Raw genomic sequence first — 26,573 nt, 5'->3', positions numbered from 1 at the left:
CAATCTCGGATCAAGCAGAAATTTCGCACAATTATTTATTTTACCTGATAACACAAGGATTATTTTTTTTGTAATGTAGCTAATCAACTAGTGGTAATAAATTACTTTGTATGGTTTCTCAAACAAGGGAAAAAATAGTAATTGACATAAGCTGAATTATTCCCCTTTATAGATCAATACACTTTATATAAGCTTTGTTTTTTTAAAGTACTTTTTTGTATTTTGCTTGTTAGTCTTTTTGTCCTAAAGCGTTTCTAAATGTAGTGACTTCACTAATATTCGTTTGCTATGAAATTCACGGCTCTATTTTGTGTCTGTTGTTGTTTCTTGTTGTGTTTTTGCTCTGACAGGCTCCAAACAGAGGACGTATATATTGAAGTATTGGCCTAACCAAGTATTCCGTGTTACAGCCCCAGAGTAGAGTGCAATGTGTTTACTATAGTTTGAGGTTCTCAACTCTGTCATCCTATAAATCTCATCCAGATGATGTCATCCATATAATGTCATCCATATAATGTCATCCGTATAATGTCATCCGTATAATGTCATCCATATAATGTCATCCATATAATGTCATCCATATAATATCATCCAGATGATGTCATCCGTATAATGTCATCCGTATAATGTCATCCATATAATGTCATCCATATAATGTCATCCAGATGATGTCATGCGTATAATGTCATCCATATGATGTCATCCATATAATGTCATCCGTATAATGTCATCCGTATAATGTCATCCAGATGATGTCATCAATATAATGTCATCCGTATAATGTCATCCGTATAATGTCATCCAGATGATGTCATTAATATAATGTCATCCAGATGATGTCATCCATATAATGTCATCCATATAATGTCATCCATATAATGTCATCCGTATAAAACTTTATTTTCCTTCTTTTACTTGAGCACTACATTGCTCTATCCTTCTTTACTAGTTGATGTCGTCACTTCCTCTTCCTCTTCCTTACTCTCTCTCTCTCTCTCACTCCGTCTCTTTTATGTTCATTCTGTTTCGATCCATTTGTACCATTTCTTCCGTTTCTCTTTCACATTTTGTCCACATCTCTTTTTACTTTCATGTTTCTTTTCTCTTCCGCCTCTCATTTTTTCTCTCTTCCTCTTTTTTTTCCTTCTTTTTATCCTCCTTTCTTCCAAATTTCTTTTTATTCTCTTTTTATTCTCTTTTGTTTCTCTTCCCCCTCTCTTCTCCCAAATCACACACACAAACACACACACACACTCTCTCCCTCTCACTTTCTCTCTCTCTCTCCTCCCTCTTCCTCTCTCTTTATTTGCCAGTCTCTTTTCATACTCTCTCTTTCTCTTTCATTTCCTCGTGTCTTCTCACTCACTTCACGAAACAGATCATGGCTGCTGAAGTCCTAGTCCCCTTCCTATCGGCTAGTTTTTCTACGCCCCTGTTATCACCACACGCAGGATTATAATTCACAAATTCACGCTGGGTCAGTTGGATTGTCACGATTTGAAGAGGTGGGTGGGGTGGGGATGAGCATCGTTGGCCTCATGAAGCCAACAAGCACACGCACACACGCACTAACACACACACACACACACATGATAGTAAATCTTTTTGTTTTCTTTGGGACGACCAAATCATCATTTCAAGCCCTGGTGGTTTTAGAAGGCACACTTCATGGACAGAACAAGGGAAATAAAACAGGCAATGGTCACGGAGACAAAACAATAAAATACAAAACCATAAGGCCGGTGATATCGTTGACATTTTTAAATTAAAAAAAAAAAAAAAGATCCAATTAATTTTTTTTTCAACCCTAAACAGTAAGCTCTACAGACACAAACTAAATGAGAGTTAATTTTGATTTGCTTTTTTCTGACACCAAAAGTGGAATACTTTAATGTGAATTTTATTGTTGTTGTTGTCTAATTTAAATCTGATTCTTCTTCAGGCTTGAAGTCTTTGAAAGGCTATACATTGTCCCGGATAATTAAAAAGAAATATATGTCTCTCTCTCTCTTGTACTCTCCCCCCCCCCTCCTCTCTCGTTATTGTTGTTTGGCCAATAGAAACAAATATAAAACCTTCAACAGTTGAGTGTAAAATCAGAATTTATTCAAAAAACAACAACAACAACAACAACAAAGAAACTTATCCTCAGACGTTATTTGACGACAAGTTGTAAATGTCAATCAATAATCCCCATTAATCTGTAGAGGGTCACAATGCGACAAATACGACTGCTGTGATTTAAAATGTGGTTTATTTTATAGAATTTAGTTGTAAAATCTCTTGCTAGCTCGCAATGTTATGGCCCGACATCAAGTAATATTAGCCACAAGTAATATTAGCCACAAGTAATATTAGCCACAAGTAATATCAGCCACAAGTAATATTAGCAGTAATATTAGCCACAAGTAATATTAGCCACAAGTAATATTAGCCACAAGTAATATTAGCAGTAATATTAGCCACTAGTAATATTAGCCACAAGTAATATTAGCAGTAATATTAGCCACAAGTAATATTAGCCACAAGTAATATTAGCCACAAGTAATATTAGCCACAAGTAATATTAGCCACAAGTAATATTAGCCACAAGTAATATTAGCAGTAATATTAGCCACAAGTAATATTAGCCTGGGGGACTTGACCTGCATTTTGCGTGCGACGCACAACACTATTACACAGTTTCAAATGATTAATAAATAGTAAAGTTAAAACAAGTCTCGAGACAAAACCTCACACTCTCAATAGAATGCCAACTATAAATCTTCGCATCTGCTTCCCTCAATAATAAAATACTGAACACTTTATTCTAAAGTTGATAAGATGTTCACTAATTTTTTAATTTGTTTGTTCACACTGACGCCTTTATTAGAGGGGCTGTAGCTCAAGTGGTAGAGCGCTCGCTTAGCATGTGAGAGGTACAGGGATCGATACCCTGCTGCTCCATCTATTTTTTTTAAATCTAAATATTTAATTTAATAAACAATCTTATGTATATATATAATTCTCTTCATGGCTTAGACACCAAATAATGGAAAGATCACTCTTTTATTTCTGCAAATCGGACGGAATAGAGTTACCCCACTAAATTTTGGAGGAGAACAAAAAGAGAATATGGGGGGGGGGGGGGAGTAGTGTTCACCCGTAGCTTAATAGCAGGGCCGGACATAACCATTGTGACCAAGAAGTCATGGAAAGAGAACAAGTAATCTACGCTGTATTCACCCGTCACTAAATAGCAGGGCCGGACTTAACCATTGTGAGCCCAATGCGAAACGGATTTCGCGGGGCCCAGTTTGGGTAGGGATACGGATAATTAGTGAAAATTAAGAGTTTGTATTAGAAAATATATTCGTCTTTGCATTTTATTCATTCTTTACTACGTACAGAACTACTTTACGAGCCTTGCGTGTAGCAAAGTCATACAGTATATCATAATAATTCTGTTTCCTACATAGATTACGCTCAATAGCAAGAATTACCAAATGTTTCAATCTATCTTTGTTGACCTCAAGTAAGCGAGAAGCTTCTTTCACTAGATTTTACAATTACGGGTATTACATTATGCCATTTAGGTTGCAGTGGCCTAAGGCCGGCCCTGCAAATTAGCGGCGTATGCTACGCCGCCGGTCGATTAGTTTTAAATAATTAAATGTCATATGAATATTATTATTAACATATTATATGTAAGCTTTATTTAAAATTATTATAATTACAGTTCAGATAGTTCAATAGACTAGACTATAACATAAACTAGACTCTACAAAGTCCAAAAATTTAAAGTGAGGTAATGGTGTTCGAAAACTTGAAAATGCAAACTTTGTTTCGGAGCCATAATATTGTTTTTAAAAGCTTCTTTTAGTAGAAAAATAGATCAGTGATGCCACACTACGACCCGTGGGCCACATCCGACCCTTGACGCAGTGCTAACCGGTCCCTCGGCTTTGCTGTCCACAATGAAAGCTGTGGAGGGTTACATTAGACTGGAAGTTTTTTTTTTCTGTTACGCTGGACACGTGACACACACGTCATAAAATCACGTCACCCACGTCATAAAGTCACGTGACACACACTTTCATTAGCTAACGTGACCACGAGGCCGAAAAACGTTAGGCAGCTCTGAAGTAGATATCTCTGTCCCAGTTCTATCAAGAGACTTTATGACGATCACAGGTCGGGCGACTTTTGTGTTGGTCTAGCGAGGACCTCAACATTGTAGAATTGACTAGACATGTCGCCGTCTGAGCTCCGCATTGCGCTATAAATCTTTCAGCTCGACCGTCCTCGGGGTCTGAACCCTTGCAACGTCTTAATCTCAATCAAAATATTCCTTGACGTCACTTCACGTACCCCTCTCCCACTCCCCCCCCCGCCCTTTTCCCACCCAATCTCGAGACCCAACACAGTGGAAACGCTTCTGGTGTGTCACGCGCATGACAAAATTTTGTATAACAAACATTTGTTTACATAGCAATAGGTTGTCTAAGCTTTCTTAAGGTCGTGGCTTTACCCCTGGACTTCCAGAAGCTGAGCTAGAATCATTGGTATAAAATAGACTAAATAGTCTAAATGTTTGGTTTTGTTTTTCAACATGAGAAAAGTGTGTATTGGAGACAAGTGAGATACCGTACTGTAAAGCAACAACCAAAAAAAAAAAAAGCAGTCCAGAAATTTGACGTTTCGAATAAACGACGTCCGGATAAAAGACTTTCTACCGTATTAGCAAATATTTTATTGTAGTGAATTTAAGTCAAAAGATCAAAGGTCAAATTTTTAAAACATCACTGTTTTCAAATATCGCAATTCGTATCTGTTAAAAGAAATAACATCCTTCTATAAGATGGGGAAACAGTCCAACCCTGTTAATCGGGCCACATCGAGACGTAAACGGTCTGGTCCTAATAACCGGCTGGTGCGATTAACAAGATTAGACTATATGATAGGATTTGTTTCGGCTCTTAGGATTCGGTCCAAAAAGCGGCTGGCCGAAAACCGGATTCGATTGAATTAAATTAGCATTTTGGGGAAGGGTTGGTGGAGAAATGATCCCTTTCAGTGCCATATTACGGCTTGAAAAGGCCCTAACTATTTGAGATTATGTGCGCTTTTGAGACCCTTAATAAGTCCAGGTATTCTATGTTAGTGCTAAATACTTCTTGGAGGCCCTAAGCCTTAAGCTTTAACTTGTGTTGCCTATAGGTAAATCCGGCCCAATCTCTTGAATTACTAAAAAAGTAAATATCTTAGTCTAGCAATTTTAAGCCATCAATCATTGAAGGTGCGTTCAGACTGCGGCCATCAACGTTTAAGGGCGGCACACAAATTACGCATCACATTGAAGAGGCCAGAGGGTGTGACCCCCAAAGGAAATGTCGCCCCGAATGTTTCAATAATGTTTCATATTCATACTCCAGAGGGCGGGGCGGAGGTTGGGAGGGAATTTTAATAAATGCTTCAGGCTACGTGGTCAAAACCAAAAACAAATCAATTGAAATTATTTAAAGAGTTTAACAATATAAAATTAACTCAACGAACTACAAAAAGTTATATTAATGTTCCCCTTCTGAACTCATTATAATTTAATTCTTTTCTCAACTTCGCTTATTCACAAACCCCTCTACACACACATACACAAAATTATAATTCATTCAAATAAGCCCCCCCCCCCTTTTTCCTGTCCATCTACATTTAGAAATATATATAAAAGTAGCATCTTCTAACTATAGCCATAAAATATAGGAATAATTATCCAACGGACAAATAATTTAAAAAAATGTCTTTTATCTCTTTAAAGAGTAAATAAACACACATATTTACATAATCATCTCGAGAAACTTGTTATATAACACAATGTAAAGATATAAAGCTAAGCTTGATTTATTATTTTTTCAGTGACAGTATGTCGTTGTTGTCAAACTCATTGGGCAAAAAAAAAAAAGTAATCATTGGCCAATTAGAAACAGAACTAAAGATATTCTGCAATTAATTGTGTTCTCTCAGCAACATTTAGACACACAAACAAGTCAAAAAAGTTGCGCAAAAAGTAAATAGAAATAAATCTAAAGACTTACAACTTATTTAAAAACTAATTGTATCTCTATTTTTTTTTGTGATTAATTAAGTTGGCAACAGTGAAGTTCAATTTATGTTCCTTGGCTTGCCTTTGTTTAATGTGAAAGCGTCCAATTAGCAGCGCCTTATTTCTGAATCTTTTAGATTCTAATCGAAGTTTGTTTGTTTCGGATGTTTTTTCACAATTGAAAATTTGTACAAGCTAGGCCATACATTCCTCGTTCCATATGTTAGGACAAATTTGTACAAGCTAGGCCATACATTCCTCGTTCCATATGTTAGCACAAATTTGTACATATGGAGCATATTAGAGCATGAAATGGGTTGCCTGAGCCAGCCAGGAAAACCTGCGACTTGGCAGAATTTAGGTCATTGGTTAATATGCATGACTAAAAGCAGGACGCGTAAAACGTAACCATCTTCTTTTTTGAAGAAACGTCTGTATTATATAAGATAAAGGAGCTGGCCGAAAAAGTCATATCATTAGAAATGAAGATTGTTTTGTGTTGTTTTTGAGCTAATAAGGTCCAAGCGTCAACCCACAAAGTTGTAAAAAGTTGTAATAGTGAACTTATAACAATGCTTAGGAGCTCCATGCGATGATCTTGTAGCATCCTATAAGCGCCACTCGGCGCATCTTGAGAGCTATTGAATTTTAGGGGTTTCTGATAGTCAGTGGTTGGTGTGTAGTCACTGAATGTGTTATAGAATGAAACAGATGTAGACATATTGTATTTTCAACGTAAAACTTGAAAAAAAATGAACAAGCTTCTCTTAAAATAAAACTGAATCTAAATTTTATTTAGAAATATAAACAGCTCCAACTTCAACAAAATATAATTCACTAACAAGGCAACTGAAAAAAAAAAAAAAAGAATCCTTTTGAAGAACAAAGTTTTTTTTAAAGGGAAAGAACCGATAATTACTGCCATTTATTCGAAAAGTACATGGTTTAGCCCCCTTTCTGCTATCTAAAGCAAAATTAATTAATTAGTACTAAGTGATTAGCTAATTGGTTAATTTTTTGGGTGATTCGTATATTATCATTGACTATGAATAATTATTCAATATTTCAACTTGATCCGAGAATGGGAAGCGGGAGGAAAAACGTGTCTTAAAGTAATAAAGGGATTAAATTCGTACATCGACATCTCTCACAAAGTAGCATTTATTCCCCTTATTTTCATATCAAACAAAATGATTAATAACAAATAATTAATTAGCTAATTGTTTACTTTTTTCGATTGATTCATGTCTTGTCAGGTTTGATGAATAATTATGCATAGTTTTAACTTGATCGGAGAATGGGAAATGGGAGAAAAAAAAAGTTCAAACTTTTCACCAGACAGACAGACAGACAGAGTGAGTTGATATAAGCTTTGTAAAAAAAAACACGTCCATCCGTCTCCCGTCTCCCACTAGTCTCTTCAACTTTCACGCCAGTATTTTATTAACTTGAATTACGGCAGACAACTTGGCGATTTCATCAGAATCTATTCAGCCAACACAACCAAACAATCCGCTCACCTTTTCTCGTGATGACATCGAAAACCACGTACAACACTCTATAAAAGGGATAGAGTCTCGATCGAACATAGACTTGAAATAGACTTGACTACCATTTCTAATTCACCGTTATCACTACGATCTCCAGCTACGGTGACGGAAGTAGTCAACAGGGGCGCTAACTTCTAGATTGCAATCTTTGTCCATTCTTAATTCCAAGTAATCTTTCAATTAAGTTTATTAATATTTTCTTCTTTTGAAGTTTAATGAAAGACTCAATTACATTTACTAAATTTTTTTGTTTTAAGTTTAAATTAATCTTTCTATTACATCTATTTAATTTTCGGTTACTTAAAAAAAAGTAATACAAAAGGAAATATTAAAAGTAGTAAAACCACAAAAATGTATATTGGACGTGCAAAGAAAGAGAACAACCTTTCCATACTAGGATGTACGCTGGGTACTAGGACATTTTTTTAAAATAACTAATTATTTTGTTTGATATTGAAAAAAAAGGAAATAACTTCAACATTATTGAGAAATATGGTAGTAAAGGCGGAGTTCTTACCGTTAGATGATATTTATTTTTTTAAGTTTTTTTTTATATATTGCTTGTTCTACCATATATTATACTGACAGGAGAACACAAAACTGTGTATCGACTCATTCATCTGTACAGTCCACCACAAGATAAAATGTTAAGCTACTATGTCTGCATGAGATGCGGGAAAATATGTAGGTCGGAATCGGGTTCGCGTAGTCATGTGAAACACTGCACTCATCCGTAATCTTCGGACATCAAAGACATGACCATTATTTCTTTTAAAGCTCAAAATCGACTTTTTCCTTCAATAGTATTGTTTTAGTTTTATTTTCTCTGGAAGAGGCCCCCCCCCCTTGAGCCCGTTGCACTTCCCATTTGCGAGTCGCCGACGACGCTTCTGTTAATGAGACTGCTCATTGATAAATAAAATTTTATTTTCAACGAAATCCACCCCACCCCCCTAAATCCTCTGCCAACAGAACTCTCAGTAATGTCAACAAAAGTGTTTGCTCTTTTAAACTCCGACATTTACTGTAAACATTCTAAATAGCTTGCTATAGTGTTTTCTAGCGTTTACATTATTTACATATCACACTATTATATTCTATATCAGCAAACTTCGGAATAGCTTGTTTATTCATAACATCGAATGCTCACGGATGCTTGTTCTCTTTTGCATACGTATATCTTATTTTAAAATCATCAGTTGCATTCTGACATTTCCGAAATCAAGATTCGTTTTTTTGGTATATTTAATATTAATACCAGAATTTTGCACGAATATTTCCTACAATTTCACTTAAAGTTATAGCATTCATAAGTATTGTTAAAGTTAGAAATAACATTAACACGTAACAGTCCTAAAATAACATTAGACTAAATTTTGTTTTCTTCTTTAAGCCTATGTATAAGTTGTTGTTTTTTTTTTGTTTAGAATATTATACTATTTCTATTAGAATCGGCAAATAAATAGGAATGTGACAAATAACATTTAATTGCTTTAAGTAACGACAATGCCGCCATGTTCCCTAGCTAGACATTTGATTCCAAATCACATCTCCATGTATTCCTGGGCCGTCCCCTCTTTCTCTACAAGTTTGTTTAAAATGTTTTGTAAATGTGTATTACATAATTGAACATAGATTTATTGTATTTCCAAATGAATTGTTTGTATGTGTACACAGTAAACAACAGTCTAGAGCTAGTGTTGTTTCATGAATAGCATAACAATTCTCTCATGAAACTCAATGATCAACATCCTTGACCCACATTTTTTTCTCACAATTTATGGCTAAATAGAAAATAACATTATTGACACAACATTTTGCGACAATTATAATCCGAATAAAATATAAATATTTCCCAACGAGATGAAATCTACAATGAAAACTGACTATTCGTGGCTACCCGGTAGTTTGATATGCACTCCGGAAAGTCGCCTAGATGATCTTGGGTTCGAATCCTATCCGTCGCGTTCCCCCACAATCTTGCAGGATGGGCTAGGGTGCAAATCCTCAATTCTGAATATCCGAAACCTGTACCCATAGAAATAGATCATTCCTTTTCTTTTTTACCTCATTAAAAAATGAAAACATGAACCCTACAAATAGTTGAAATACCCCAGAAATCTTCTTCCTGTTGGCTATTTATAACTCAGTCAAGAACGGTAATAAGATAAAACGTAACAATACTAAGGAAGATAACCCATCGCATCCAAGTTGAAGACTCCAGGCACTCTTGGTATAGATATAAGATTTAGAAAATAGATTTACATACCAGATTGGGATACTACATCTAGATACTAGATACTAGATTCGCATACTAGTCTACATCTAGATACTAGATTGAGATGCTACATCTAGATACTAAATTGGGATACTACATCTAGATACTAGATTGGGATACTACATCTAGATACTAGATTGGGATACTACATCTAGATACTAAATTGGGATACTACATCTAGATACTAGATTGGGATACTACATCTAGATACTAGATACTAGATTCGCATACTAGTCTACATCTAGATACTAGATTGAGATGCTACATCTAGATACTAAATTGGGATACTACATCTAGATACTAGATTGGGATACTACATCTAGATACTAAATTGGGATACTACATCTAGATACTAGATTGGGATACTACATCTAGATACTAGATTGGGATACTACATCTAGATACTAAATTGGGATACTACATCTAGATACTAGATACTAGATTCGCATACTAGTCTACATCTAGATACTAAATTGGGATACTACATCTAGATACTAGATTGAGATGCTACATCTAGATACTAGATTGGGATACTACATCTAGATACTAGATTGGGATACTACATCTAGATACTAGATTGGGATACTACATCTAGATACTAGATTGGGATACTACATCTAGATACTAGATTGGGATACTACATCTAGATACTAGATTGGGATACTACATCTAGATACTAAATTGGGATACTACATCTAGATACTAAATTGGGATACTACATCTAGATACTAGATTGAGATGCTACATCTAGATACTAGATTGGGATAATACATCTAGATACTAGATTGGGATACTACATCTAGATACTAAATTGGGATATTACATCTAGATACTAGATTAAAAATTAGCATATAGATACTACATTGGGATAATACATCTAGATATTAGATGGAAATACTCCATCTAGATATAAGATGGAAATACTCCATCTAGATACTAGATTGGGATACTACATCTAGATACTAAATTGTGATATCAGATCTTGATCTAAAACCAACTACTCCGCTGATAATACTGCCGGTAATAACATTACAAATTTATCGGTTGACTCTACACTGTGCCGATGATGTGACATTTATGTATGCTGACATATGACATTAGGCTGGCTTGTGGCATTAGGTTGACATAAGAGATTTCTTGTTCTGGTTATAAATGTTCTTCATTATATGTTGTTATGTTATATATATTATAATATTATGTTGCAACATGGCACTTGTTCTGAAGGCCATGCTTTATAATCTTTGGTAATTGACATTTAATAATTTTATTATAAGAGAAAGGGAGGGGAGGGGGGTAATCCTGTTTGCCAAAAATCACAAAAAATCTAGAATGTTGTAAAATTATAGGTGTCAGTGCCCGTGAAAGTGTTTTTACAAACTATAATCAACGCATATTCAACAATTTCTATGACCGTAGCTAAATGGGGTTTTGAATTTTCAATTGAGTTTTGATTTTTTTTAGTTTAAAACCCCCCAACAGATGATTTTGATGATAAAACTTCCCTTTTCGATATAAAATCTAAAGCAAACTAAAGTCACTTAATTTACAAGATCGTAGTCAAGAGAGGTTACACATTTCTATCAGTGGCTGGGCTCCATTAATAAAGTGCAGTGAATAGTCATTGCCGAAATTGAAAAACACTTAATGTGGCTCATTAAAGATGGCTAAGACAGATTTTAGGAGTCAGTTATAGAGATCGGGTCTAAATCAAGGAAATCCTATGTCAAATTGGGAGTAAGGTTGTGACAGAGCGTCGCATGAGATTTGCGGGGCATGTTCTCCGACAAAATGAATTACGCATATTAAGAGTTGCGATGACATCCTAGTACAACTTGGCGCAACACTTTCATGGAGGTCCTTAGAGCAGGTGGGAAGAGGCTTCAGACATTGCGCGGCGCGGGAGGGTCTAAGTCAGTAAGAATAAAACATTAGATTTTTTAAATAAAACTTTTTAATAGCAGGATAATGCATTGTAGATACCTCAGAATATGCATTTTGTTGGCTTTCAATACCGGAAATAGTGCTTGGCGGCGGGGCTCCTCCCCGCGCTGAAAGAGCTCCCAGCGCTCCCCCAGAACCCCTTGCCGGCAAGGGCGGGGAGTCTACAATTTTTTCACTAACTCCAGGAAGAACCTATTCTAGAGTGCAATAAACGTCTTCCGAAAGAATGAAGGGTCAGAAATTGTGGGAAGCGTGGTCGAGAGGCCAAGTGCGCTTGAACTTGGCTTGGCTTGGCTACCTAGAAGGTGGCTTGAGGTTCGACACCCGACTAGGGCAGAGTTGTGTTTACTGAGCGCCTAAAAGGCAGCACGGAAAACCAACTCCTAGATACCCCATCCCCCCCCCCCCACTGGTCCACAAATGAGATTGGACCAAAAGCGCTCTAAGCATGCTATAAGCATGAAAGTAGCGCTATATAAAAGCTATAATAATAATAATAATGATGTAATAAAGATTAATTATGCACACACACACATACCTACACATACACACACACACATATATATAATATATATATATATATATATTATTTTTTCGCCGGGGGGGGGGCTGGGGGATAAAAAATCTCCCCCCCAACCCCCCTCCTCGAAAAAAAAAAATCCTGGCCCATGTATATGTATATATACAATGCTTTTTTTGGTGACGGTATTCACCGGTACGCGTACCGGCACCTTTTTTTAATGTAGGAAAAAAAATACGTTTCTTGCCTTTTAACGTTTATTATTAATTAAATATATTATGAATTGGCTCAAATAGATTTTTTTTTCAGAAAGAATTAAAATATAAAATGAGTAACAGCTTAATAAGATAATAATAATAATAATATATATATATATATATATATATATATATATATATATATATATATATGTGTGTGTGTGTGTGATTGACAAAGAGTAGGTAAAATGTGCACATCCAATTGTATCATAAGTATCACTTGAGAATGAGGACATTGTACTTAGGATTATATACAATGAGTTCATAGCACAGGAGAACAAAAGAGTTCTTGTGTCTTTTAGTTTTTCTGATCAGCGTCTTCGCAGAATACAAAACTCTTCGCATTTATAATTTATTTTTTATGTTCAAAAATCTTTTTAGCCATCTTGACAATGTCTTTGGTGAATTGGTTTCCAAGTAGCTCCTATTTCTTTGGATATATCAGAATTTCAACAATGTGTTTATACATGTGTATATTTCTAGATATATCAACAGTTATTAACATTATACTTTTTTATGACATGTTACAGACGATGAATATAACTATAGTAGCTAAGAATCGACATTTGAATGTTAACGTTCGATTTGCTGTGAAATCTTTTGAAGTGGAAGGTTTTGTTTTTTTTTCAAAAAAGGAAAAATTTCTTTTTTTTTTTGCGCTAGCGAATACAGCACTGACGACTTTTAAAAATATTTCTTCCCAGGTCTGCAACTATTTTTATTTTTTTTTTTTTAAATTTTATTATTTTGTCCCCCCCTAAAGGTCAAACTGTTATCTTATCTTATAAAATACAGACGTTACTTAAAAACAAGATCCTTACGTCCTACGCGTGTCCCAGGTCAATCTATTCATGTATGTTAATTATTGTTACATTTTTTTTAAATTGTAAGCTAGTAATGAAAGACATGTATCACTAGATATTTCTAAAGAACATCCGATTCAAGTAGAAATATATATAGGTAAGAGTAGATTTCTATTCAATGCAATATAGACTTCCTAATGTAAGATGAATTATTTGATAGGCCTTCATTTAAACTATTACAACCAAAACAACAATATATACATTTCGTTCAATGGCTACAATTGGCTTCTTAATCGGTATACACACTGAACACATACGCCACTACACACTGAACACATACGCCACTACACACGTGAGAAATTTGTAATCATGTTTAGGTGTCAGAAAGAAACTTCAAAGTCTTAGATTGCGAAGATAGACGTTCAAATCCTGATTTGAAATTATAATTTTGTACAGATAACAAGGGATATTTTTTTTTTTGAGTTGTTCTTTAACGATTGAAATACAAGAAATATCTTCAAGAGATCTAGATCAACATGGCCTGCTAGATTTAGTGAAGCGTGGCATGAAATCAAGGCTGTAGACGAATCGAAAGTTGTTTTTTGTATTTGCAGAGATCAATAAGAGATCAATTTGAAAGATATAAACTGCTGACATTAGAGTTTTGAATTTATACACCTTTAAGTTGACAATGTGCTGGGTATGAAAGAATGAAGTTTAGATTAAATTATTTTGAAATCATAATTCACTAGTACGTACTCTAAGCGAGCTACTTGTAGTTTCATACTAACAATTTGATATTTTCACGATACAGTGATCTCCTCTTCGATTAGTTTTCGGATTTTATAAGCCGGTTTACATTCTTTAACGGAGGCGAGGTGCCTGAGCGGTAAAGCGAGGGTTCGAATCCTGGTGGAGCCTAGGATTTTTAATTTCGGGATCTTTGGGCGCCTCTGAGTCCACCCAGCTCTAATGGGTACCTGACATTAGTTGTGGAAAAGTAAAGGCGGATGGCCACATTACACCCTTGTTAACCGTAGGCCACATAAAAACAGATGACATTTACATCATAAGTCCTATAGACCACAAGGTCTGAAAGGGGAACTTTACTTTAATTTACTTGTTTATATATAATATGTGTGTGTGTGTGTGTGTGTGTGCGCGCGCGCATATAATAATAATAATAATAGAACTACACAAACATTTTATATGAAATCCGAAGAATTCCTGATCGGTCCACACAACTCATCAGGGTGAGATTGATGGGAGAATTCATTCATCGACCACCTGTACTTTTCTTAAACTCATTTCGGGTACCCATTAGAATAGGGTGGGCTCAGGCAGAGGCGCAGGTCAGCCAACCGTCTAACAGATATTTGTGTATATGTAATTGGTGGACTAGGAAATATGTATTCGGTTAACTATGAAATATGTATTTGGTGGACTAGGAAATATGTATTTGGTGGACTAGGAAATATGTATTTGGTGGACTAGGAAATATGTATTTGGTGGACTAGGAAATATGTATTTGGTGGACTAGGAAATATGTATTTGGTGGACTACGAAATATGTATTTGGTGGACTATGAAATATGTATTTGGTGGACTAGGATATGTGTTTTTGGTGGACTATGAAATATGTATTTGGTGGACTACGAAATATGTATTTGGTGGACTACGAAATATGTATTTGGTGGACTACGAAATATGTATTTGGTGGACTATGAAATATGTATTTGGTGGACTAGGATATGTGTTTTTGGTGGACTACGAAATATGTATTTGGTGGACTACGAAATATGTATTTGGTGGACTACGAAATATGTATTTGGTGGACTACGAAATATGTATTTGGTGGACTACGAAATATGTATTTGGTGGACTACGAAATATGTATTTGGTGGACTACGAAATATGTATTTGGTGGACTACGAAATATGTATTTGGTGGACTACGAAATATGTATTTGGTGGACTACGAAATATGTATTTGGTGGACTACGAAATATGTATTTGGTGGACTAGGAAATATGTATTTGGTGGACTACGAAATATGTATTTGGTGGACTACGACATCAATGTGAAGGCGAAGTTCTTGATATCTAGAAACCAATAATGAGGACATCATTTAAGATAAATATTTTTATGTAAGTTTTTTTGGTTTTGACATCCCTTTAATCACACCTTTTTTTTTCTATAGAAGATTACATTGCCAAAAACACACAAGAAAATCCGTATTTTCATGTCATCTCTATCAAGATGATCATAGTTGAGACATTTTCATCGTAATGAACAAATTACGATGAATGTGTATATAGGTTTGCCGTAATGTAGATCAGACTATAAAAACATGTAATTTATATCTTTTATATATGCAAATTTAATATTTTAAATATGGTTTTAAATATTTTGTTTAAAAAATATGCTAAACTAAACATATTTTAAGATTAATGTTGAAATATGAAATAATTGTTATGTGCCTCTCCCCAAAAAAAATAAAATATTTTATACATGTACATCATTAAAGAAAGATGATAGATGATAGATTATGAAGCACTTGCATAAATTTTCATCAGTCATGTTGATTAGTTGTAGTTATTTATTTATTTTTAATTCTAATTTCAATATTTTATACACATCTAAGGGGAAAAAAAAAGAAAAAGTTCAATGTTAGACTTACACTTATAACTCGGAAGTAAAAAAAAAAGAGTATAAAATGGTAACCCTGTCAGACCTTGCGATCTATAGAGGCACATGATGTAAAAGTGCATGTTTCTATGGCCAAATGTAACAAAGATGTCGTATGGCCTGCACAATGATAAGCCACCTTTACTTCTATGACGTAGGGCAGGTACCTGTTAGAGAGGTGGACTCAAGGGCGTCCTAAAAATCCTAATGATCACAATCTCAGTATTCACCGGAATTCAAACTCAGAACTCCCCCGTGCAGAGGCCAAACCCTTAACCACTCGGCCTCCAGCCCCGACACTTAATTACGTCATAAATAATCCCTAGATCTAAGTCCTTACATTAATCCCTAGATCTAAGTCCATACTTTAATACCTAGTTCTAAGTCCATACATTAATCCATATTTCTAAGTCCTTACATTAATCCCTAGATCTAAGTCCATACTTTAATACCTAGTTCTAAGTCCATACATTAATCCATATTTCTAAGTCCTTACATTAATCCCTAGATCTAAGTCCTTACATTAATCCATATTTCTAAGTCCTTACATTAATCCATATTTCTAAGTCCTTACATTAATCCCTAGATCTAAGTCCTTACATTAATCCATATTTTAAGTCCTTACATTAATCCATATTTTTAAGTCCTTACATTAATCCCTAGATCTAAGTCCTTACATTAATCCCTAGATCTAAGTCCATACATTTATACCTAGATCTAAGTTCATACATTTATACCTAGATCTAAGTCCATACATTTATACCTAGATCTAAGTTCATACATTTATACCTAGATCTAAGTCCTTACATTAATCCATATTTTTAAGTCCTTACATTAATCCCTAGATCTAAGTCCTTACATTAATCCCTAGATCTAAGTCCATACATTTATACCTAGATCTAAGTCCATACATTTATACCTAGATCTAAGTCCATACATTTATACCTAGATCTAAGTCCATACATTTATACCTAGATCTAAGTCCATACATTTATACCTAGATCTAAGTCCATACATTAATACCTAGATCTAAGTCCATACATTTATACCTAGATCTAAGTCCATACATTTATACTATTGCTCAACTTTAAATAAAAAACAAATTACCTTTCTCTACAATAAAAATCAGTTCTCAAAGCATATATATATATAAAAGTAGATTCATGAATTTATAATTAGATCTAGTTTATTTAGCTCACATTTGTCTGCACAAAGTTACATCTAGCAATTAATTTGGGTTCAATCGGTTCAATTTCGATTTATTAAAAATTATGGTGAAAATTCCTTCAATAAAAATTGTCCTTTGTTCATGATTTTTAATCCTATTTCCAGCAACTGTTACTTATAAAAAGAAGTTTTGAAATTGGTCTAACTTTATTTTTAAAAAAATGTTTCTAATGATGTTCAGCTCTGACAACACTATAAATGGTTTTATTTTCATACATTCCATAAACTTTAAAATCCGAAGAGCAGTTGGTATGATCCGATCGGTTTAGGTATACATTAGAGGATTGTCTTATACATGTAACGACTTTACAGTTGTGTAGTAGCATCTAGATACTTCATAAGATCGGCTTATATCTAAAAAGATTTGCTTATACATTAAAAGATCGGCATATAAATTAAAAGATCAGCTTATATATTAAAAGATCAGCTTATGCATTAAAGGATCGGCTTATACATTAAAAGATCTGCTTATACCTCGAAATATCAATTTCTATTTAATGGTATTAAATACTCAAGTAAAAATATTTTAAAATAAGAAAACAAAAAGTAAGAATAGTGACCACTGAAGATAGTCAATGCCATCGGATTCCCAGCCCTATTCCCTGACAGTATGACTACATGAAGTAACATACTGGCCCCCCCACGTAAACATGCCAAGTAAAACTGAAATAAACCACCAAGAAAAACTGAAATATACCACCAAGTAAAACTGAAATATACCACCAAGTAAAACTGAAATATACCACCAAGTAAAACTGAAATATACCACCAAGTAAAACTGAAATACACCATCAAGTAAAACTGAAATACACCACCAAGTAAAACTGAAATATACCACCAAGTAAAACTGAAATATACCACCAAGTAAAACTGAAATATACCACCAAGTAAAACTGAAATATACCACCAAGTAAAACTGAAATATACCACCAAGTAAAACTGAAATACACCATCAAGTAAAACTGAAATACACCACCAAGTAAAACTGAAATATACCACCAAGTAAAACTGAAATATACCACCAAGTAAAACTGAAATATACCACCAAGTAAAACTGAAATACACCACCAAGTAAAACTGAAATACACCACCAAGTAAAACTGAAATACACCACCAAGTAAAACTGAAATACACGGCAAAAAAAAAATACAGAGACATCATTTTCAAGTAAGAATGCACCCTATTAACTGTGTCTGTGCTCATGTTAAAAGTAAATCAGACGGTTATAGATCACAGACAAATGGTCTAAAGAATATATTATGCATTAATGGAACATTACAAAACTTATGAAGTTAGCGGTTCGAGTCTCATTTCGTTTGCAACATATGTCCTCTGTAATAAATTCATCGTTTTCTCGCATTTCAAAATATTGCTGGAATAAAATAGGTGAAAGGCCTGTGTAATATTTAGGCATAGTTCAACGGGTAAGGCATGATGATATTCCATGATGATATTCTAAATGCAAATTATTCCACAATAAACTCGCATAAAATTACGTTCAAAATATGTACAAAATGATTTAAATAAATCTGATATTGATTTCGATCACTTTTCAGTATCGCAAACTGATAAATTATCAAAGAAAACTTGACTTAAGAAAGACTAGAAATCTGACATTGTCGTATACAGACGACTTGATGACCCAGATGAAGCGCGTTAAGACATATATGTCGATATATCAAAAATGAAATAGCTATAATATTGTCCATTCAAAAACACGGTACCCTATTCTAAAGACAGGAAAACCAGTGACTTGGCAGAATTTAAGTCATTGGTTAATATGCATGACTAAATGCATGACGCGTAGGACGTAATCATCTTCTTTTTTGAAGTAACGTCTGTATTATATAAGATAAGATAAGATAAGACAGGAATACATGTTTGAGTCATAATTATATGCCAGAAAATAAGATTAAATAATTAATATTCTTCCCATTTCGCTTTCATCATTTCGACATGTTAATGTCATTACAACAAGATGCATTCATTTTTTCAGACAATTTCTACATGTCTTGAAATATTTTTTGACAATTAAATCTACTTATAGCACGTAATAGATGTACTAATTACCGATAATAAACATTGAAAATTAAGTCAAAAAAAATTTTTTGTTACTAAGTAGGAGTAACTTAATAATTGAACACTAAACGAGTCGGCTTCTATTTAATACACGGCTCTATGACTTAACGCTTCAAACTTGTTGCAAATGTACATAAGAAAAAAAAATCCAGTTCTAGATGTTTTTCTTACCTAATCAGTTCCCCGAACACCATCAAACACAGCCACTAATTAGTCCGACACGAGAACACACTTTATCCAATCAGCAAGTAATGTCCGGCATTACGTCCGAAAGGACTAGGGATCCAAACTCAGAATCACTGGTTCAAAACTGAACAAACACACACTGCACCTCGGGTTTGTATCTCTAGATTTAGCTTGAATCCACTTTTCTTGCGATTTCCCGAAATCAAAATCACAAATTTACAAGATGGATTGTCTAACTTCAACAAACTATTTGCACACAAATCTAAATAATATTAATAATAATTAATAATAATAATAATGATAAAAAGATCTACTTATAAATTGACGCACACATCTGACGTCTGCCGTGCGGGTTGAAAATTAAAAATGCTTAAATTTAATCTTTTTTTTTCAAATTTTGTAACATTGTTCTTGAAATCTGGAAACAATTTTTTCTTATTTAATAAAATATTTAAATTTAACTAATTTAAGTATTATATAAATATGTTTTTTTTTAATTTTACATTTTATATATTTATTATTTATTTATATTTATATATATAAAACATATGACTTTTTAATCATATATATTACTTCACTATCTATCACAAAGAAGGTCTACTACAAATATTGACATCATTTAAGTTTATTACATAAAACTGATAGTATTTGTTTATATTTAAATTTCTTATACAGTATACCAGCACGAGCGTAATACAAAAGTGTCCTACGCGGATGAATACAAAATTATTTGTTAATGCCAGCTATAAAGATCGATCATGGTATTGTTCTATTATTGATCACAAGAGCGACACACTAGTTGGAGAACAGAGAGACACGGGGCGCTTAAAGCGCTGAGAACAGACTCGATGGTCTGTAGTCGAGACAGCAACGCTCTTGCTACCAAGGCGTTGGACGCTACAAGCGCAGTCCCCCTGACAAGGCGAATTCGTGCCCCCTCCCTCTCACCTAGCGCCCGCCCACCCATCAGCCCCCTCCCCTTCTCTCTCTCTCTCTCTCTCCTAAAAAAAAATACAACTACACCGGCGCACTGAAGGAGCTCAGAACTACGGGGTCTCTTGAAAAAGTACTGACAGATCGGAAGAGAGACAGAGGCAGAGAGAGAGAGAGGGAGGGAGAGAGAGAGAGACAGAGAGAGAGAGAGATTTCACGGGCCTCCGTAGACGTTCTTTCTTACCTCCTCAGACACAACACACGCACGCACGTACGCACTAACACATTATGATCCCTTGTAGACCGTTAAGAGATGGAGTCGGAGGTGGGAAGGTGGGTCAAAGAGAGGGGTGGTGGGGTATCAGGGAGGAACACGGGAGGGGGGGCGGACTTATGATGGGGGGCCCCCGTTTCTTAAAAAACACCGCTACCGCAAACAGCGAAGCAGGACACGCCACCTTGGGACACACGAGGGGGCTCGGGAACAAAAACCTGTTCTCTATCACCTGTGCAACAGCATAGCCAGATCATAAGGGACAAGAAACATTGATAATCTGTAACTTGTGGAAATAAAATAAAACTTTATTTGAATTATTTTTAAGTAAGCGTCTCTCCCCCCCCCCTCCTGTGTGTGACAAAGTATCGAGGAGAGAGAGAGAGAGAGTATTGAACAAAACGGATGTCTGAATGTCGTCAAATGAATGTATGAATGTCGTAAAAACCAAATAATAAAAAGGTCGCTCATTTTTTTCCCCGAATTCATTAATTATCAGCAGAGACAACAGCGGCGTGTCTTAGAGGGGCTTAATTATAAACTAAGAGGTTTATAAGTTTACCAATATCATGCATTAAGTGATAGATAGATAGATAGATAGATAGATAGATAGATAGATAGATAGATAGATAGATAGATAGATAGATAGATAGATAGATAGATAGATAGTAGGTTGCTAGTAGATAGGGAGGTAGATACTTGTTCGTCCAGAGTTCCCCAAAGAGATGAATGGTCAGTTAGGTTATATCGTTAGACATCCTTTCTAAAGGTGTCGACTAACGGACTGGCCGTGAGGATTTCCTCACAAAAATGTCTTGAAGCTGCGGCGGGAGGGGGTTGGGAGTTTCCTGGAAGAACTCCCGATCTGCTTCATGGCTCATTGCCATTCGAACATCGCCAGGAGTTGAGACTAATACCAAACTATTGAATGGTGATACAGAAAGAAAAAAGGGGGGAAGTATAAATATTATCTGCCCCTTAGCTTTCTAACCATAATCTATAATCTTTTGTAATCATGTAGCGTGTCTGTCGGTGTGTGTGTGTGTGTGATATTGATATAAGATTATAAAAGGAAGGGGGAGACCAATCTATCAGTTTTCTTTTGAATCTGATTGTGAACTGAGAAGCTACAATTTCTCCTCTGTTGGTGACGCACTGCTCCGATTGATTCACTACCAAAAAAAAAAAAAAAATGGACTGTATATAGAGCCTATTAGTAACGGAACAAACTAACGGGACTATATGTCAGTTCTACCAATCTATGAATGTATGGATACGTTGTGCAGGGGTTTCTGTCAGACATATCATGCAAATTAAAAGTCCAGGCAATTTTTTTCCCCCTCTTATAGATTTTCTTTTTTTTTCCGCTATCGCTTCCATAAAATAGAGTATGTGCTTGTAAAAATTATGCGCCACACCGGCGCTGAGACCGATGCTCTAGTAACCTTATGGGTTGACTACGGTTTAACATGAATGCAATATGGTGCGGTTGTAAATCTACGACCTCTGGAGTACACAGAGAGGTACGCTGACAGGCGATAGTTTAAAGTTTAATCAAACATTTTCTTTAGTTTTCCCCCAGCTCTTCCCCGACCCCACAACACACACGCACACACACACAGACAGACACACCACTTCAAAGTTAGCCCCGCCCCCCTCTCGCCTCGTTTATTTTATACTTTAACATTTAAAATGTTTTCGATTTCTTTGTGCTTGCTACTTTATGTGTGCAGTACAAAGTTGGAGATAAACAAGTGTAATAGAAGGAGTTAATGTTACGGAGGTTTGCGTTCCATAAACTCGAGGGCGGACCCTGTGGGTCAGTCGCACTATTTACGATACACACAGACTAGTTTCATAATTTGGGAACTTGGACCTGCTAACTATTGTAAAAAAAAACGCAAACTAAAACTCTATGGCCATATTACAAGGTCTCCAGGCTTGCAATGACCTTCCTTCGGGGAACAGTACCAGGAAAAAGAAGAAGAGGTAGACAGAGAAAGCGATATATATATATATATATATTAAGTATAGACATGTGCAGATTATTTAGCAGGAAAAGGAAACAGGATTCGACCCCTGACCATCATACAGACAGTATGAAGACTATAGCACTCGAACCTATTCTGAACAAGAGGATTAGAAAATCGTATTCTTCAATAGAACTTCAAGCTTTTGAGATCCAAGCAAACCTGACAGTCACAACGGACGTATGGAAGAACGGACAGTACAGTACCAATAGTAGCTTTTCTATATTGGAATTGGAGTCACTAAAAATATGATACACATTATTTCCATAATATCCACAAAAATATATATATTTCACTTTACTGAATCATAGAGAAACCATTTGAAGTGTGTTGTTTATGTTGAAAAGACAAGTTTCCCCAGTAATGATATAGACATTTTAAAATGTTTTGTCATCTATATATACCACCGGTTAAGCCTTGCTATTCGGATCAGATAAATCATTCTATAATGCAAAAAAAAAAAAAAAAGGCAATGCCATCCCTAAATAAAGGCTAATTAAAGATGGACATTATTCATGCACAAAATAATGTCCTGCTTCTGACTCCTCTTTAATTTCTCACCCATCTCTACGCTCTGCAAGCACCGGAAGAGGACACACTTTTCTGAATCATATAGTACATCGCTCTGAATCACTTGCCTAGAAAACACGAAACTGGGATGTGCTCAGACGCGAATGTTATGACGTGATCACTTCCTGTGGGCGAAGAGGATTCAAAGATTATAGGATTTAAAGAAGATCAGGGGAGAGTGAGGTGGCAGTAGAATGCGCGTGGGTGCCGAGAGTCAGGACTTGGAGTCATAATGTGAGTGTTTTAAAAGCCAAATTCGGCTCTACATAGAAGGTTTTTTTTTTATACTAAACAAACGATGAACATTGGGTGGTTAATACATCATGGCATTTTTTTTTTTTTTTGGGGGGGGGGGATAATCCTGATGATCCAGTGTCCAAATTATCCCATGGATATTTGTGCAGGTGAGGAAAGGGCAGCCATCGTCTCTTAGGAAATAAAACAGTTTGAATCTCGTTATAGATTGAAAGATTGAACACACACTGTTAACACATAATATAACTTCATTTGAATAAAAGATTCACAAAAGTAGTTGACATGAAGCTTGAAACTTATTGACTGACAGACGCGATCATAACCGTGCCTCCACCTGTAATAGGTTATTAAATACACAACTTGAACCGATAATAAAATAAAACATTTTCATTTCTAAATAATGTAAAACAAATCAATGAAGAGTTATAACCACATCTCTATTTTAATGTTAAAATCAAAATCCCCAGGAAAATAAAATGTGTAAATAAACTTCCGTCTTACACTACACTTGAAACCTTGACGCCTAGATTACGTGACACAAAAAGTAATAATAATAATAATAATAATACGAAAATCTAAGTTTAGAGATTAAGCGATTATGGAAGCTATCTATAGTAGCAATACACAATATTGTTATATTAACCGAGGGGATAATGACAACTGACCCCCGAGACAAGTTCGAAGCTCTAAGCATTCCTAAGAGGTTCTTTATAACCTGTCAAAGGGGGAAGTACTACTGCAGACCTGCCTCATCATTAGAAAAATTTTCCAGTGGAAATGTTGTCTCCCTTTAACAAAGCTCGAGCCTGGCAGTGCCAGAGAATGAATAAGTTGCTCATTTCTTTTAAAATAATAAACAAGGTTCGGAAATGCTGTTAGAGATACTTCGTTGGCAAAGAGTTCCTCCAGGGCGCTGTGGAGGTCGCCAGAAGAAAATTTGTTTGATAGTCGACCTGGACCGTGCTACAGGAGAGTTAGCTCAGCATGGACCTTTAGTTCATGGAGGCCCATAAATGGTTGATAGGTGAGCAGAGCTAGAGAGGAGGATCCTAGCAATCGAATTGAGATGCTACAGAAGGATCCTAGGTATCACATTTGAAGACCACATCACAAACCAAGAGATTCGAGACAGGGTTACTGCGGCGATTGGACCCCATGATGACCTGCTAACTACCGTAAAATAAAAACGCAAGTTAAAAATCTATGGCCATATTTCAAGGTCTTAGGAGCTCGCAAAGACCTCCTTCAGGGAACAGTACCAGGAAAAAGAAGAAGAGAAAGCGATGGGAAGAAAACATAATAGAATGAACTGGCCTGCCGTTGAAAGAGGTTATATCTAAGGCAAAAGACAGAGAGGAATGGAGAAAGACGGTCGACAAATCTTGCATGGTGCCCCAACGGTCCAACAGACTAAGGTAAAGGTGATAATAACCTTGATACATTTATAAAGACGGCCTCTGAACCAAACTTTGACTGTGATCACACTCAAAATGCAAGTTAAAAGTTGACATCATAAAGATGACAATAATGATACACACGGAGATGTTGATGGCCACGAAAGTGGAGGAAAAAAAAATATGGTGAAGATAACTTTGATGGGAAAAAAATTGCTTAAAAAAGATTGAGCTGAGAATGTTGTTGATGATGAGGACCTAGTCTTTGATATTGACCACGTAATGAAAGCTGTAGAACTACAGTCCGTGCTGCTACAGAAAACGAGAGGAGACTGGATGGGACAGCGCCACGGGCGCCCGAGCTGGGGAGGGAGGTAAATGAGTATCAAAATACTGCATAAAATATATAGTTCTGTCGCTACATACGTCAGCTAAGCGCTCATGTATATTTTAAGTATTCCTTACTAGTGTTACTAGGGGCTGTTCTTAACCAAATATGAATTATGTATACAAATAGGAGACAAGGGAAACGCCACCATTGCTTGCTGTCCAGGGCGCCTGGCACCCACGGCACGCCAATGATCCCGTTCAATACATCTCACACGATGTCATTATATTACACATACACCTAACATCCTATTGTCTTATTATTAGTGCGATATGATACACCAGCATAATAAAAACTTAAAGTCAGTCTCATTATCTTACCATTCAATCAGAAACCTTATATAAGAACAGAGCATCTGTGGTGTAGCATGGTATCCACACAAACGTGAGCACTCCACTCCTCGCGTTATGTGAATGGGTGAGTATCTCGACTATAATAAGAAAACATCCCAGCACAATACCTGACACTAGCACACAGGTAGCATGGCCTGATATATGCTCAACAAAATACTATTAACGCACTGTTATATCACATCCTGACAGGGCCGGGAAATAGTCCGGGAAATGACTCACGGAGTAAAAGAAAAAACAAACAACAACAAAAGAAAAAGAAACAACAAACTATAACAACAATATCAAGTCACGTGACGGCGACCGGGACGAGAAAGTGGTGAGTGCCGAAACAAGTTTTTTTGTGTTGTGTGGTTGTTTTCGTCTGTCCGGACAAACAATTTGTAAAGAGGAGGTGTAGTGGCAGCTGAGACAGTCAGGAGTAGAGAGAGAGAGAGAGATAGAGAGAGAGGAGAGAGGAGAGGGGGAGATACAGGGAGAGAAAGAGTGCGGGGGGGGGGGAAAGGGGCGAGTAGGAGAAATGGAGAGAATATATGAGAGTGAGGAGGAGAAAGAGGGGGATAGAGAGGAAGAAGAAGAAGAAGAAGAAGAAGAGAGAGAGAGAGAGAGATGAAGAGAGAAAAGTGTGTGTGTGTGTGGGGGGGGGGAGAAAACAAGAAAGAACGAGTCTCGTACTTCTATAACCTATTGCCGATGGTTCTAGCTTCCGACATGTTCCTGTGTGTGTGTGTGTGTAGGTGTGTGTAGGTGTTTTGTCTCAGCTCGTGTTTTGA

At 35.8% G+C, this 26,573-nt stretch overlaps 1 protein-coding gene and 1 non-coding gene across 4 annotated transcripts in view; one reads left to right on the top strand and one right to left on the bottom strand.

Annotated features, from left to right (window-relative positions):
• The window catches only part of LOC106052565 (bone morphogenetic protein 2-like), a 104,134-nt gene extending 78,256 nt beyond the window's left edge, over positions 1 to 25,878 (bottom strand). The window contains exons 1-2 of one of the 3 annotated variants that reach the window (XM_056022335.1): positions 20,180 to 20,485; positions 19,592 to 19,868 (exon numbers count right to left, since the gene is read on the bottom strand). The gene's annotated coding sequence lies outside the window, so the exon portion shown is untranslated. Of the gene's footprint in view, positions 1 to 19,591; positions 19,869 to 20,179; positions 20,486 to 25,770 lie in introns of those variants that run through there. The other 2 variants (XM_056022334.1, XM_056022336.1) reach the window with 2 other exon arrangements.
• On the top strand, positions 2,874 to 2,946 carry Trnaa-agc (transfer RNA alanine (anticodon AGC)). Its single transcript has one exon. It is a non-coding gene; the product is annotated as a tRNA-Ala (tRNA).
• Positions 25,879 to 26,573: the final 695 nt, after the last annotated feature.

The sequence above is a fragment of the Biomphalaria glabrata genome, chromosome 3 (assembly GCF_947242115.1).
Source record: "Biomphalaria glabrata chromosome 3, xgBioGlab47.1, whole genome shotgun sequence".
Classification (NCBI taxonomy): Eukaryota; Metazoa; Mollusca; class Gastropoda; family Planorbidae; genus Biomphalaria; species Biomphalaria glabrata.
The sequence above is the reverse complement of the archived record's forward strand: the minus strand, read 5'-3'. Positions and strand labels throughout refer to the sequence as shown.